This window comes from Lissotriton helveticus, chromosome 5_1 (assembly GCF_964261635.1).
Source record: "Lissotriton helveticus chromosome 5_1, aLisHel1.1, whole genome shotgun sequence".
NCBI classification, from domain to species: domain Eukaryota; kingdom Metazoa; phylum Chordata; class Amphibia; order Caudata; family Salamandridae; genus Lissotriton; species Lissotriton helveticus.
The window spans coordinates 285,732,238-285,738,087 of NC_136065.1; the positions used below are offsets into that span (position 1 = coordinate 285,732,238).

Genomic DNA, 5,850 nt, shown 5'->3' on the forward strand with positions numbered 1-5,850 from the left:
AGTTAAGTGTCTACTAATATTCCCCGACACCATATGCATGACAGTAGGTGGACACGGATCCCTCGGAGATCCTGACTTAGTGGATAGCAGGAGTTTATTTACTTCAGCGGGAGACAATGTGCTAAACATATTTAACTGACAATGCTGCAACTTATCATCTATTATGGTAGTTTGGCCATTGTCTTTTGTCTGCCTATTAATCCGAAGGTCATCATAGATCGTTTGTATCTTAGTTTGAAAAAAAATCGCCATTTTAGTGCATAAACCAGAGTCTGGAATAAATTGTGTGTTCTGACTTGGTCTTGATAGCACTTGAATATTTTTGAAAAGTTCCTTGGTGGAGTTAGTGCCCTCCTCTATTTTTGTTGAAAAGTAAATCTTTTTGGCCTGTATGATACCTTCTTTATACAATTGTAAAGCTCTATTATATATTATCTTATGCTCCCTACTATATTCAGTTCTCCATACCCGTTCGGCTTTCCTATATGTAACTTTCAACTCTTTCAACTGAGTACCATACCACGGCGAAGATGCCCGCACTCTTCTTAATTTAGTAACTTTCTCAGGGGCCACTCTATTTACCGTCGCAGCTATCCAGTTATTAAACTGGCATGCCGCCTCATTGTTATCCAAGTCCTGAATAGGCGGACAGCTGTTTAGGGCTTGCTCTAATTCAGCCCCTTGAATTTTATTCCAGTATCTAATTTTAATACTAGCTGGTTTATTTATATCAGACTGGACCGATGGTGAAAACTGAATGTTGAATTAGATCACCGAATGATCGTTCCATGGGAGGGGGGCCGTATTAGAGAATGTAACATCCAGATTTTGTGGCAAAAATGCCATCAAGTGTGTGGCCCGCAGAATGTGTAGGACCCACTACCTTTTGATGAAGGCCATAACCTGCTAGATTGTCAGGCAGCCGACTAGTATCCGAGTTGTTGTTGAGTTCCAAATGATAGTTAAAGTCCCCCAAAATAATGAGTGAGTTGGAATCTATACATGATTCAAGCAAAATCTGTAACGCCTGAGAGAAAGGGGCTCTAGGGCCCGGCGGCCTATATAGAAGTATTCCTTGTAGGGTGGGGATGTTGTTAATTTTCAGTATAAAGCGCATTGCCTCGGCTGGCAGCTGTGTTATAGACTCTATATGCACTTTCAAATGATCACGATGGACAATTGCTATCTCACCTCCTACACTGCCAGCCCTATCTGATTAACCACAGAGTACCCTGCCGGAAGAGCAATATTCCAGTCCGGGTCAGAGGTCAGGTTAGTCCATATCTCCGTCAGAAAAACCTGGAGAGACCTGGAGCAGGCATTCTAGATGGTATTTGTGCTTGCTCATGGATCGGATGTTTAGCAACTGACATTTTAATTGCGCTGCCTGCCTCATCCCCCCATTGCAACTTCTATAATTAACACTGTCTGTAGCATTAATGCTATCTGAAGAGGGCGTCCCACGCATAGCCTTCTCATCATTCCTCCTCCTCCCTGTATTGCCACCCTCCTCCTCAACGGTGTTATCTGGGTGTTTGCAAACCCGGAAACCACAGTGGGTGCATATAAGCCCCTCCCAACCCTCCTCTGTAAGGGACATTTTTGGAGAGCAGCACTCACCTCTCCTCAGTGCCATAATCTATGCTCTGTTAAGAGGATGGGACCCCAACCAACCGGGGGTTTTGCTGCTGGGCACGCTCCGGGCGTTGACGGGCGCAGACGGGCTTGCCTTGGCGCGCAGCCGGCACACCCGCTGCGCGGACGGGCCAGCGCTCCATTTATCCCCTCTGAGCAACAACTAGACAGCTGACCTGAACCACACTGCGGCCCCGCTCTTACAGACGGGGACCGCGAGGTCAGTAGACGTGGCTGAACGACAATATGAAATAAAGGACAGTGTCAAAAACAATTTTAAAAGTTTTAGTTTTTTTTAAAAACACGTAAATCACACTCCTACAAGCAGCGTTTAGTTCACCCCCTCGCAACTCTCACGCTGCAAGGACGGGCCAGCGCTCCTTTTATCCGCTCTGAGCAACAACTAGACAGCTGACCTGAACCACACTGCGGCCCCACTCTTACAGACGGGGACCGTGAGGTCAGTAAAAGTGGTGGAACGGCAATATGAAACAAAGGACCGTGTCAAGAACAATTTTTAAAGTTTTAGTTTAAAAAAAAAAAAAGTATTGTAGCCCTGTGAAGAAGTGCTTATATTGTTCACAAATATGTCAACCCTACTGAAAGTGTGGGCACAACCCATCATAAGTATGGCAGTCCTGCTAAAGAAGTGTTGACATTGTCTGACACAACTCGTCCGCTAAGAAGTACTGGTACTGGTGAGAAGTGTAGCTCTTTCTGTACTAGTGTGGCAGCGGTGCCCATGGATGCCGGCACTGTCCCATTATAATAAGTCTGTCTTGCAGAGAGATGCTGATGCTGTCCCAATATATTTATAACAGCCCTAGTGAGATATGCTGGTACTGTTTGCTCAATAAATTCACAGATTCCCTGTTACAAAATAGGTCTTTTTGTATTAAAGGCGTTTTCTAAATCCCATTAACTGTCACCAAATGTGTACTTCAGACCACTACGAAAATAACAAAACGAAAAAAGAAAGGTATAGGAAAATCATAGAGATGGGATGCAGGTTAGATACAATATTGAGTAGGCGAATAGTGTTTTGCAGTTTTTGCAGTCACAATGTGAGAGGAATGCATCTGTGCACAGGAATGCTTTCAAGTGTTTCTTGAGTTGTCGATGATGAAGGAAGATGGTCGTGTTGATGATGTTTTATTGACAGTGTGGAAGCCAAGCTTTGAAGAGCCAGTAATAATGTAGGGGTGATAGAATGGGCTCCTGACGTACATTTCACTTCTCACAATGACCTATCAACCCTACCCTGATCCCTCTCACTGCCTCTGGCCCGCTCTCTCTGTGTGGGTTAACAGAGGCATTTTTTACAGTTTCGAGCACTGTGTGCACCTGAAATCACGCCCACTGCCCAAACCCACAGTAGGGACCAGGAAAACCCGTAAATATGATGTGTTTCCATTTCTTCACATGCCATTGGCTGGCATCCTTCAGTTCTGCCCCGGGCGGACCTTACTCTGTCCCTGAAATTACATAAAAAGCAGCGTCAGGGCTGGGCAGTGAGTGGGAGAGTTAGTGCCTTAAATATACATATACTCAGAGGCGCTGGAACTAGGGGTGCGGCAGGTGCTGCTGCACCCCATACCTGGAGGCAGTTCAGAAAGATAATGGAAAACAATGAGGCCCTTCAATCCGTTTTCTTTCCTCACAGCATTAGCCTTGTTCAAATTCAGTGAAAAGTCATTGGTAATTAAGACTTTAAACAAACCACTGCACATGTCCGTGTCATGTTTATCTCAGTTTACATTACGTGGCTTCAAAGACATGGCATTTGCTAACAAACGTTTTCCACTCCTTTGATGGTACGTTCTTTATTCTCTGTCGACTCATCAAAAACTCCAGCCTCTGCCTCATCATCCCGGTCATGATACTGCAGAAAGTAAGGGTGGACAATAGGGTTTAGTGGCCGTTATCTGCTTATCGGTGTCCAATATAAGCATATTCTCAAGAAGATCCACCGCTAGTCGATTGGCATCACAGAATACATGTTTCAAATCTCGATGACGCAAATGTGGCAAGGATTCAATATTTTTTCGACCATGCTCCGAGGAGATTTGCTTCAGAAGCTCAGAATATGGCATACCCACAACTTCCATGACCACATTTAACTGGTCAATATAATTATTTCCTGGAAAAGGGTCTTGCCTTTCAGTAACTCTTCGACGATGTACCCAAGAAATCAAATTATAACTGTTTGATTGTAGGGCAGCCAACTTTACATGATTTCTGTAGAGTAGTACCATCTTGTTGCTACATATCCCACCATTTACTTATCCATTTGTCGGTCTAACTCAAAACTAAAATCCTGAGCTCAGGGTCTTCGTTCAGAGATAGGTAGCTAGACTTTAAGTCTCGGAGTATAAGTCAAACTGAATAAAAATGCTGAAGTCCTCGAAGTAACTGGTATATAAGAAACTGTATATGGTAATCTGTTAGCTTCGGTGACTCCGCAATATTATTCAAGTCAGCACCCATCAAATATCTAACAAGGTAAATTTCATCAAAATGTTAAAATCGAAATTGAAGGTGTAAAGACATCAAGCAATACGTTCACGTTTTCATGTCTCATGTGCTTGAGGAACCTCAGTTGGCGGTAGGTTCTTGCATGAATAAGTGACTGGAAAGGCTGCAAAAGCTTTTTCACTGCCACCTTGGGTCTCGTTTTGGTATCATACGCTGAGCAGACGAAGCCATAGGTGCTGGAGCCCACTGGGGTGAGCTTGGTGTAAATTTCGGGCACTTCCCACACCTTCTTGTTAGGCTCCTCCTGGTAAAAGCCCAATTCCACCGACATATTCATGCTGACGCTGGGGCAGCACTGGGCGCCGCTCACAGGGAGGGATAAAAAAACCTTTATGACTTTGCCATCCCCCGATTTGAATCTCTACAAACTGGCTGAGAGACCTAGATACACAGAACTCGGAATTTATCAGGGCTAGGCCCACCACAGAGTGGATTTAAGCACCTTGCAATTATTGATAGTTGAAGGGGGGCTTGGACTGCCTACGTTTAAATTATATTACCTAGTACTACAGTTGCAATGTTTGGCTAGACGGCGGCTCGGGTCAGGAATTGGTTCAAATTAGGATGGCAGTATCCAAGGGCGAGCACTTAGCATGCACTCTGTAACTCAAGCGGAAACAGAGCGTTCCCAGTGTTTTGATATTGATGACCCTAGAATGCTGGTGTCATTCTGTAGGTAGGCTTTCAGCTGGTCTGTTGTAGCTCCATTGGTTCTACTGGTGGGCTTCCAATGGCAAGGGTTATTGTGAGGCTGGTGGGCTAACATACTGGGCAGAGGCCATCTAACTTACTATTGGCAACTTATTTCAATAGGGGCTCTTAATCCCGTTCTGATAGAGGAATTTAACCTTCTCCTTCCCAGTTCCTGATTTAGGGTAATGAAAAAAAGCACAGGTGCACCATACATTTATAAATGTGCAAGAACAATCATATTAATGTTATAGCACAAAACAATGATGTCCAAAGGGTTTTATTTGTTTGAATCCTTTATTTTTTCTTTTCAACGGTAGAAAAACGAACAGCCGACGCGTTTCGTCCCAGATGGGACTTCTTCAGGGCTGTGTTTACAAAAGACATATAAAACAAACTATTAAAATCATGCACCATTGTATAACCAAAAGAACAACAATGGTAACAAGTTTAAAAACAGATAACTTAAATAAAGTAGTCATCTTAAAAATTACAAGCAAAGGTACGAGTCTTTTTGTTACATTTCCCAAAAGAAAGAATTAGACCTTAATCGAGCCTAATATACTATTATTTGCATTATTATTAATAGATAGCCTGAAAGCGACCTATTTACAAAAGAGGCTACACATATTAAGTTCATTTCAAAAATTCTGCCAAGAGGCAAGACTTAATTCAGAAAACACTACACGCATTGAGTTCATTTCTATAGGGGTGTCTGTACTTATATATTTACATTGGAGAACAATTCTTACAACAAAAGTAATCAGTAACCATGACATGTGAAGAGTAGGTATTAAGATTTTATTAGGATTTTATTAAAAAATGAACCTACCAGGGATAGATGGTCAAAACTTGGCATAGATAGGCGTGCACACGGATCCAACTGACGAAGTCTGTTTCGCAGAGAAAATTAAAGAGCTAGCTAAAACCAAAATAGGTGAAAGAGAAGGAAAGAGTGTAAGAAAGTAAAATGGTACATGTCTGACAACT

The 5,850-nt window shown here is 43.0% G+C and overlaps 1 pseudogene; it reads right to left on the minus strand.

The window, feature by feature from the left end:
- Positions 1 to 3,421: 3,421 nt before the first annotated feature.
- Positions 3,422 to 4,441, minus strand: LOC144752449 (mitogen-activated protein kinase 11 pseudogene; annotated as a pseudogene).
- Between the last annotated feature and the right edge of the window lie 1,409 nt (positions 4,442 to 5,850).